General features: G+C 45.0%; 1 pseudogene across 1 annotated transcript; it reads right to left on the bottom strand.

Annotated features, from left to right (window-relative positions):
* Nucleotides 1-7,687: 7,687 nt before the first annotated feature.
* Nucleotides 7,688-8,212, bottom strand: LOC100580239 (annotated as a pseudogene). Its single transcript, XR_004027050.1, has one exon. The product of XR_004027050.1 is annotated as a 60S acidic ribosomal protein P1 pseudogene (transcript).
* Between the last annotated feature and the right edge of the window lie 2,735 nt (nt 8,213-10,947).

Here is a 10,947-nt window from a genome sequence, read left to right as displayed (position 1 = left end):
CAGTGATAAGAATTTTAGCATTCCTCATTGTTCCTGCTAAGTGCTCGGTGAACAGTTGTATAACCAGAGTTCTGAATCGTCAGAGCCTTTTCATTTCCTCTAATATGCTTTCACACTTTCCAGTTCTGGATGCAATCAGCAAAATCCAGACTATGGGGAAAATCTACAAACAACCTGGTTTCTTCAACAAGTAAGTAGCAAGGGGTGAGGGTGGAGATAAATTAGGAGATTTAAAAGTCATCAACCAGTTGCAATGTCTGAGCTTTATTTAGATTCTGATTTTTTTAAAAATAAAACTAAAAAAGAAACCATTTATAATTGAAATGAGTAGAAATTTGAACACTGGCAGGATATCTGATACTAAGAAATTTTTTGAGGTATGATTTTTAAATTTCTTGTCTTAGACACTGAAACATTTACGAGTGAAATAATATGATTCCTGAGATTTGCTTCAGAATAAACAGGGGATGGGGAGGAGGATGGGGCAGAATTGACCAAAGGTTGATGGATATTGGGCCTGAGTGATGGAGACATAGAGTTTCCCTATACAATCCTAATTCTGTATGGGTATAAAATCCTCCATAATAAAGTTTTTAGGGCTGGGCGCAGTGGCTCACACCTGTAATCCCAGCACTTTGGGAGGCCAAGGTGGACGGATCACTTGAGGTCAGGAATTCGAGAGCAGCCTGGCCAACATGGTGAAACCCAGTCTTTACTAAAAATACAAAAATTAGCCAGGCATGGTGGTGGGCGCCTGTAATCCCAGCTACTCAGGAGGATAAGGCAGGAGAATCGCTTGAACCCAGGAGGCAGAGGTTGCAGTGAGCTGAGATGGCACCACTGCAGTCCAGCCTGGGCGACAGAGCAAGATTCTGTCTCAGAAAAAACAAAAATAATAAATAAATAAGTAAATAAACAAACAAACATAAAGTTTTTAGGCTGGGCACCATGGCCTACGCCTCTAATCCCAGCACTTTGGGAGAGCGAGGTAGGTGGATCACTTGAGGTCAGGAGTTCAAGACCAGCCTGGCCAACATGGTGAAACCCCGTTTCTACTAAAAATACAAAAATTAGCCAGGTGTGGTGGCGGAAACCTGTAATCCCAACTACTAGGGAAGCTGAGGCAGGAGAATTACTTGAACTCAGGAGGCAGAGGCTGCAGTGAGCCAAGATCACACCACTGCACTCCAGCCTAGGTGACAGAGCGAGATTTGTCTGGAAAAAAAAAAAAGTTTTTAAAAAGATTAAAAAAAAAGAATTTCAGTTTTAATGGACAGAAATGGTCACTAGAATAAACACCATCATTTCCCTCCCTGTGCTGCAATTTTTTAAGCCATAAATTCTGATAAATCTGTTATATTTTTAACAAAGTCTCCCATTTACACAAATCTCTTGTTAAAGAAAAAAGTCTGACTTTCACCGGTAAGAACTAGACACAGTTCCCCTGCAAGATCCCAGGTGGCCTCTGAAAGATCTCAGAACGTAAGACTTGGTAAAACTGCTTTCTCAGGATTACGTAATTGAGTCTACCCGATGGTACATAGAAGCTATAATTAAACGCTTTCCATGGGCTTGTCATTCACCCCAGGCTACATGGTGGAGCTGAGGTGAGGAACTCGGACCTGAGCCAGATCCAGCAGTGTTGAGAGTTAATCCCTCATCTGCAGGTGAGCTGGCTAGGGCCCAGAGCGGGGTCTCCAGGCTCCTGCTGTAGTGGCTGCTGCCGTGCCCTCATGTTCTCCACAAAAGAATGATAGAAAACTCATCAGAGCAAAGGATGTTCCACATGGCACTGAAGTTTTCTGCAGCCCACCCAGAAGAATAGCTTACGTTTCCTCTCAGAGCTAATACAAAGAGAAATGGGACCAACTTCCCACAAGGCCATACCTTTTGAGGGTCACTGCCTTGGTGGCGAGGAATGGCAGGGGGAAAATATGCCTAAAATACAAAATAAATTGCCGAGACCAGCTCAGGGGTGGGTCTGGCTGGTTATCTGCAGCAGAAGCATATCCCTAAGGTACAGATCGCTCAGGCTATTGTTTGTGGTTTAAGAACGCCTTTAAGCAGTTTTCCGCCCTGGGCGGGACAGGTGTTCCTTGTAAACTCACAACCTTCCAGTGTGGGCGTTATGGCCAGCATGAACATGTCACAGTGCTGCAGAGATTTTGTTTATGGCCAGTTTTGGAGCCAGTTTATGGCCAGATTTTGGGGGGCCTGTTCCCAACAGTAAATAAAGGAAGAAAGCAAAGCTCTATTTCTTCCTAGATGCTTATGGTCCTGCATTATCATTACACTCAAAGTTTGTGAGGTTCAGACTGGCAAATAAAAGACCATGAAAATGTGGTGTTTACAACACTGTAGATAAACAGACACACATTTTTGGCAAGTGCGTAATTGGTGCAACACCTTAGGAGGGCAACTTACCACAATCAAAATTACATGTATCCTTTGACCCAGAAGTTCCACTTCTCATATTTTTTTTTTATTTTTGGACAGAGTCTCTCTCTGTTGCCCAGGCTGGAGTGCAGTGGTGCAATCACAGCTCACTACAGCCTTGAACTCCTGGGCTCAAGCGATCGTCCTGCCTCAGCCTCCCAAGTAGCTGAGACAATACGTTTACAGCACCCCCCTGGCTACTTTTGTTGTTGTTATTGTAGCGATGGGGTCTTGCTACGTTGCCCAGGCTGGTCTTGAACTCCTGGGCTCAAGAGATCCTTCCACCTTCACTTATAGAAATATAATACATGCAAAGACACACCCATCTCCCTCTCTGCTGAATGACTCTCATTGCCTTTCTTGCCTCTGCATTCCCCTGCTCCCTTTCACAATTAAAATTGCTGTAAGGGATTGTCACTGTCATTGTGTGGACTTCCTTCCTTCTCATTCTTTCTTGAACACACTCCATTCTGGCTTCCTTTCCCCATCACATGACTGAGAGGGTGGTCTTGCCAAGGTCACCAACGTTCTCCAAGGGCAAGCTCCAGTAGTCACTCCTCTGTTCATATCTTGCTTGGCTTCTTAGTAATTTTCACCTTGATTGATTACTCTGTCTTTTATGCCCTTGGCTTTCCTGACAGCATATTTGCTGGACTTTCTTCTTGCCATAGTGGCCAGTACTTCTCAGTGTCTCTTACTGGCCCTTCCTCTGCTCAAAAGAGTCTACAAGCTGAAGGCCTCTGTCCAGAGCCCCCTTTTCTTCATCTATATTCTCTCCACTAGGTTCAGAGACGTTTGAACCAGAGCAACCCTTGAATAGGAGCTGGGTAAAATGAGGCTGAACCCTACTGGGCTGCATTCCCAGACAGGCACTCTAAGTCACAAGATGAGATAAGAGGTCAGCACAAGATACAGGTCATGGCCAGGCGTGGTGGCTCATAGCTGTAATACCAGCACTTTGGGAGGCCAAGGCGGGTGGATCACCTGAGGTCAGGAGTTCAAGACCAGCCTGACCAACATGGCAAAACCCCGTCTCTACTAAAAATACAAAAAAATTGCCAGGTGTGGTGATGCATGCCTGTAATCCCAGCTATTTGGGAGGCTGAGGCAGGAGGATGTATTGAACCACGAGGCGGAGGTTGCAGTGAGCCGAGATCGCGCCACTGCACTCCAGCTTGGGCAAAAAGAGCGAAACTCCATCTCAAAAAAAAAAAAAAAGATACAGGTCATAAACACCTTGCTGATAAAACAGTTTGCAGTGAAGAAGCCAGCTAAAACCCACCAAAACCAGATGGCCACGAGAGTGACCTCTGGTTGTCCTCACTGCTACACACCCACCAGTACCATGACAGTTTACAAATGCCATGGCAACGTCAGGAAGTTACCCTACATGGTCTAAAATGGGGAGGCATGAACAATCCACCCCTTGTTTAAATATCATCAAGAAATAACCATAAAAATGGGCAACCAGCAGCTCTGGGGGCTGCTCTGTCTGCGGAGTAGCCATTCTTTTATTCCTTCGCTTTCCTAATCAACTTGCTTTCACTTTATCGACTCGCCCTGAATTCTTTCTTGAGTGAGATCCAAGAACCCTCTCTTGGGGTCTCGATCTGGACTCCTTTCTAGTAACATAGGTAACCTCACCAAGTTCTTTTTTTTTTTTTTTTTTTCTCGTGCTGTTGCCCAGGCTGGAGTGCAGTGGCACGATCTCAGCTCACTGAAACCTCTGCCTCCTGGGTTCAAGCAATCTTCCCACCTCAGCCTCCTGAGTAACACTGGGACCCCAAGCGCATGCCACCACACTGGGCTAATTTTTTTAATCTTTTGTAGAGATAGGGTTTTGCCATGTAGCCCAGGCTGATCTCAAACTCTTGAGCTCACATGATCCTCCCACCTCCGCCTCCCAAAGTGCTAGGATTGCAGGTGTGAGCCACTGCGCCCAGCCTCCTACTCAACAGTTCTGCTTCGATGTCTAACAGGCATCTCAATCTCAAGATGCCATGGTCAAAACAGAACTCTTAACTTTCAGCCTCCAAACATGCTCACTCCTAATTATTTCACCATTATCCATCAAGCAGAAACTCTAGGCATGAGCTTTGATTCCTCTGTTTTTCACATCTATTGACTTTAGGCTCCTTCTCTCCATCTCTGTTAGCACCACCCTAATTCAAGCCAGCGTCACCTCTTGCTTGGATTACTCCAAATTGTTCTTGCTTTCTCTTCTTGTCTTTCTATAATCCCTATTGTAGCCAGTGATTTTTTTTTCTTTTTTTGACAGGGAGTCTCACTCTGTCACCCAGGCTGGAGTGCAGTGGCACAATCTCAGCTTACTGCAAACTCCGCCTCCTGGGTTCAAGTGATTCTCCTGACTCAGCCTCTTGAGTAGCTGGGATTACAGGTGCATGCCACCATGCCCAGCTAATTTTTGTATTTTTAGTAGAGACGGGCTTTCACCATGTTGGTCAGGCAGGTCTCGAACTCCTGACCTCGTGATCTGCCTGCCTTGGCCTCCCGAAGTGCTGGGATTAAAGGCGTGAGCCACCGCGCCTGGCCACCAGTGATTTTTTAAATGGGCAGTAAAACAAACCTATGGCATCCCATGTAGAAAGAAAATCAAGCTCCCTACTCCCTTACAGTTCCCTTCAGTTATCAAGCTCTTGCCTCTCTCCAGCCTACTTGCTCATATTCTTCCCTTCCCTTACTCATTCCCATAAAGCCCTTGCTTGGGATCCTCCCATGGCTGGCTCTCCTGCCCTTTCCATTGCCATTTAAATTTCACCTCCTTAGAAACCTTTCCTGATCTCCCAATATAAAATACTCTTAGCATTTACTACTATTGGATATTTTGTTTTGTTTTCAGTCTTTCTCCAATCAGAAAGTAAACTCCATGAGAACAGAGTTCTTGTCTATTTTGTTCTCCACAATATTCCTTACCGCCTAGAAGATGGCTTGGCACACAGTGCGTGGTGGAAGAATATTGAATTAACAAGTATGTACATATTTCCACTCAAATATTATTTATATAGCAATATAAGTATAGCATAAGCTGGATTCCATAAATTATGGTATATGTGCACATGGAGATAGCCATTTAAAATAATGAGGTCGGTCTGTAAATACTAACATGGCAATCATATCCAAGATGTGTCCATGTATATAATGCGGTAGCCAGCCTCCCATGTAGTCCCAGTGATCCTTGCCTCCTGATAGTTATGCTTTTAGGTAGTCTTCTCCCAGATTGAAGTGGAGCTAGCTTGTCTGACCAAGCAATTGGAGCTAGTATGGTGGAGGTGATGGTGTGTGACTTCTGAAGCTAAGTAATGAAAGGCATTGTGGCTTTCCCCTTGTTCTCATGGATCACTCATTTTGGGGAACACCAATCTTCATGTTATGAGTTCAATCCAACAGCCTTGTGAAGAGGCCCACGTGGAGGGGAACTGAAGCTTCCTGCCACCAACGTGCCAGCCCTGTGGAGGATCCTCCAGCCCCCATCACATCTTCAGCTAGCAGCAGCTCCAGCCAGTATCTTACCTGGCACCTCATGAGATCCTAAGCTAGAACCATTGGGCTAAACTGCTCCTGAATTCATAACCCACAGAAACTGTGAGAGTTAGTAAATGTTTATGACTGTCTTAAGACACTAAATTTTGAGGTAATTTATGTATAATTTAACTAATACATGGTGTAACTCCTTTTATTTTTAAAAAGCATGTATACATGTTTATACATGCATAAAAACATCTCAAAGAATATACAGAGGGTGTATAAACGGGCTCCCATGTGGGGGATAGGGAGGGTGTTCATTTCTCATTATATACTTATACTCTCAGATTTACTTATTTATTTTACCTACTCAATAGGTGTGGGTTTTTTAATTTGCATTTTTCTAATGACTAATGCTGAGCATCTTTTTTTTTTTTTTTTTTTGAGGCGGAGTCTCGCTCTGTCGCCCAGGCTGGAGTGCAGTGGCGCGATCTCGGCTCACTGCAAGCTCTGCCTCCTGAGTTCACGCCATTCTCCTGCCTCAGCCTCTGGCTGGGACTACAGGCGCCCGCCACCACGCCCGGCTAATTTTTTGTGTTTTTAGTAGAGACGGGGTTTCACCGTGGTCTCGATCTCCTGACCTCGTGATCCGCCCGCCTCGGCCTCCCAAAGTGCTGGGATTACAAGCGTGAGCCACCGCAACCGGCTGAGCATCTTTTATGCTTCAATATGCCTATTTGCCATCTATTCTATTCAGTTCTTCTTTTTATTTATTTTTCATTTTTTAGAGATGGGCTCTCACTATGTTCCGCAGGATGGAGTGTAGTAGCTACTCACTAGTGTGATCATGGCTTCATGGCTCACTGCAGCCTTGAACTGCTGGGCTCAAGCAATGGTGTAAACAAAGCAGTGGTTAGAGGGGTAAGCCATAGTAGTGGCCCTTCTGGAACCTTCTTGTCCTTCGTGTTTACTTTGACTTTCTGCCAGTCTCAAGATCTAGCTCTGGAATAGGCTATGTTTTAAAGGCTTTTGAGAAGCCCATATACTGGAGGGTTAGGTTTCTGGGGTTTGTTTTGTTTTTTAAATATTGATGTATTCCACTGAGAACATCAACCCCTCAACTGGACAGTGGCTAAGGTGGAAATCCTAATTTAATTATTTGCATTTAATAATGCAGTAATGTTGCAATGAATATTTGAGACAGTCTCAGTTAATTTAGAGTTTACTTTGCTAAGGTTGAGGACACGTGCCCATGACACAGCCTCTGGAGGTCCTGACATGTGGCCAAGGTGGTGTGAAAGGAAAATATCTTGGGCCCCCAAAATCACTGCGCTAAAAGGAAAAGTCAAACTGGAAACTGCACAGGGCAAACCTGCCTCCCATTCTATTCAAAGTCACCCCTCTGCTCACTGAGATAAATGCGTATCTGATTGCTTTCTTTGGAAAGGAAGAAACTCAAAATAATGCAAGAAAGTTTGTCTCTCACCTATCTGTGACCTGGAAGTCTCCTCCCCGCTTTTCTGGCCTTTGCTTCAAGTTATCCCGCCTCTCCAGACCAAACCAATGTACATTTTACATATATTGATGTTTCATGTCTCCCTAAAATGTATAAAACCAAGCTGTGCCCTGACCACCTTGGGCACATGTCGTCAGAATTTCCTGAGGCTGTGTCATAGGCGTGCGTTCTCAACCTTGGCAAAATAAACTTTCTAAATTAGCTGAGAACTGTCTCAAATGCTTAGGGTTCACAGTGGTCAGAGCAGTTTGGTTTTTTTTTTTTTTTTAAAGTTCAGCTTTGTATTGAACACATTATAAAAGAGGTTTAGTCAAAAAGACCAAAGCCCATGTCATCATCAGACTCCTCGGATTCTTCTTTCTTTGCTTCCACTTTCTTCTCCTCAGCTGGAGCAGCAGCAGTGGAGGGGGCAGGACCTCCTGCTGGTGCAGCACCAGCTGCTGGAGCAGGTCCACCGGCCCCTACATTGCAGATGAGGCTCCCAATGTTGACGTTGGCCAGGGCCTTTGCAAACAAGACAGGCCAAAAAGGTTCAACATTTACACCGGCTGCTTTAATGAGGGCATTGATCTTATCCTCCGTGACTGTCCCCTTATCGTCGTGCAGAATGAGGGCCGAGTAGATGCAGGCGAGCTCGGAGACGGACGCCATGGCGCGGGCAAGTGTAGGGCTGGCGCTGCCGGACGCGGTGCTAGTCGCCGGATGAAGTGAGGGCCTCACCCCAACGCGGCCTTAGCTTCCTCGGAAGGACCGAGCACCTTGGCGGCAGCTGAGGAAAAGCGCAGTTTGGTTTTACACATTTTAGGGAGACGAGACATCAAGCAACGTATGTAAGATGAACATTGGTTCGGTCTGGAAAGGCAGGACAACTTGAAGTGGGGAGGGGGCTTCCAGGTGATAGGTAGATGAGAGACAAATGGTTGCATTCTTTCGGGTTTCTGATTAGCCTCTCCAAAGGAGGCAATCAGATATGCCTTTTTTTTTTTTTTTTTTTTTGAGATGGAGTCTCGCTCTGTCACCCAGGCTGGAGTGCAGTGGCGCAATCTCAGCTCACTGCAACCTCTGCCTCCCGAGTTCAAGCGATGTTCCTGCCTCAGCCTCCGGAGTAGCTGGGACTACAGTCACCCGGCAGCATGCCCGGCTAATTTTTTTGTATTTTTAGTAGAGACAGGGTTTCACCTTGTTGGCCAGGCTGATCTCGAACTCCTGACCAGGATGGTCTCGATCTCTTGACCTTGTGATCCACCCGCCTTGGCCTCCCAAAATGCTGGGATTACAGGTATGAGCCACCGCACCCAGCCCAGATAATGCTTTTGTCTCAGTGAGCAGAGGGGTAACCTTGAATAGGAGAGGCAGGTTTGCCCTAAGCAGTTCCCAGCTTGACTTTTCCCTTTAGCTTAGTGATTTTGGGGCCCCAGGATTTATTTTCCTTTCACAGGATGAAGGAATGAACCACTCACACTGCTGCTGGGTTCTTGATGGACCCGCAGGCTTGGGCTGTGGTTTCTACAGGAGGTGGTCTGTAGCTCTGGTCAGGCTTAATTTCTCACAAATAAAGACAAAAGCTGGTAGAGGCAAGAGCAACTCATACTCAAATCATGGAATATTTCAAACTGTCCCTCCAGAGAGGCATTCCAAGGTTGGTCTGAGTCACTCTAATTGTTGACATTTAAGTGGGACAACCATCTCAGTGAAGTTCCAAGCCTTGAATAAAATGTAGGGCTAGATCCCTGATCACTAAGAGTTTGGTTTTTGTCTTCAGAACTGGGGGTCAGGAAAGGACTGGCCACATCAGAAACTTCTTTTTGAGAAGACATCTAAACACCTAAGCAAAAACTCATCATTTTAATCAAGATCCGGAGGACAGCAAGTATTACCTTTGATTCTGCAATAAATTATAGTCCTCTCAGGGGCCTCCAAAGGGTTAATGTTTCAGAAACAAAGTTGTAATCACTAAACTATGCAGACTGATGAGATTATAGCCCTAAAGTTTATGAAATCTTGATAACCAGGAAATTAATTACAAGTTTGAAACTCCTGCTGCAAACCACTGAGGTGACACGCTAGGAAAAAGCCCATAAAACAACTCCAGCCCATAAAACAACTCCAGTTTAGCACTGACCTTTGTCCTGAGCATTAGGACTGCAAATCTTCGTTCACTTTCAAATTAAGAGGCCTCAGTGTTAGTAAATAAGCCTGTGGAGTTCAAAGGATTTACATTTTCAGACATTTTAGGACTCAGTTTAGAGAAATTAGACCACAATACGACATATAACACAAGAGCAAAGACAACATCCAAGGTACTACTCCGCTAGGGCCAGAGTTCCTCACGCTTCCAATCAGAGGCCTAATTCAGATAGACCAGGGGGTTTTCTAAGCCACTTTTCAAAGGCAGAACAAAACGATTTGAAAAGCTTTTGCTGGGCCAGGCGTGGTGGCTCTCACCTGTAATCCCTGTACTTTGGGAGGCCAAGGTGGGTGGATCACCTGAGGTTAGGAGATCGAGACCAGCCTGGCTAACCTGGTGAAACCCCGTCTCTACTAAAAATACAAAAAATTAGCCAGGCATGGTGGCGGGCGCCTGTAATCCCAGCTACTCAGGAGGCTGAGGCAGGAGAATCACTTGAACCTGGAAGGCGGAGGTTGCGATGAGCTGAGACCGTGCCACTGAACTTCCAGCCTGGATGACAGAGCGAGAATCCATCTCAAAAAAAATAATAATAATAATAAGCTTTTGCTTTAGCAAATTTTAATTTCTCAAATCATTTCTTTTATACTTGTTTTTTTTTTGAGACAGAGTCTTGCTCTATCGCCCAGGCTGGAGTGCAGTGGCCCGATCTTGGCTCACTGCAAGCTCCACTTCCCAGGTTCATGCCATTCTCCCGCCTCAGCCTCCTGAGTAGCTGGGACTACAGGCGCCCACCACCACACCCGGCTAATTTTTTGTATTTTTAGTAGATACAGGGTTTCACCATGTTAGCCAAGATGGTCTCCGTCTCCTGACCTCGTGATCCGCCCGCCTTGGCCTCCCAAAGTGCTGGGATTACAGGCGTGAGCTATCGTGCCTGGTTCTTTTACACTTTTTAATGTAGATTCAAAGGCTTGGTGAAAACAAACCAAGAAAAATATCTGTTCTTTAATAGGTACTTCTGACTAAATGTTGGGTCATTCATACATGAAATACTACTTGGTCATTAAAAATAATGAGAAACAGGCAGGACACAGTGACTCATGCCTGTAATCACAGCACTTTGGGAGGCTGAGGAGGGAGGATCTCTGGAGGTCAACAGTTTGAGACCAGCCTGGGTAACATAGCAAGACCCTGTCTCTACTAAAAATAAAATAAAAATAAATTAATGAGAAACAGTGAATGAGTTAAAAAAATTATGAGGACAATTTATATAAACTGATTTAGAAGTTAAAGTATATATGTATGTACACATATTCATACATATTTATTCTTAAAGTATAGCCACATTGTAGTGAGATTTGCATAGTTACAAAAAGAAAAA

Source organism: Nomascus leucogenys, chromosome 2, assembly GCF_006542625.1.
Source record: "Nomascus leucogenys isolate Asia chromosome 2, Asia_NLE_v1, whole genome shotgun sequence".
Classification (NCBI taxonomy): domain Eukaryota; kingdom Metazoa; phylum Chordata; class Mammalia; order Primates; family Hylobatidae; genus Nomascus; species Nomascus leucogenys.
This window is presented reverse-complemented; position numbering and strand designations above follow the sequence as displayed.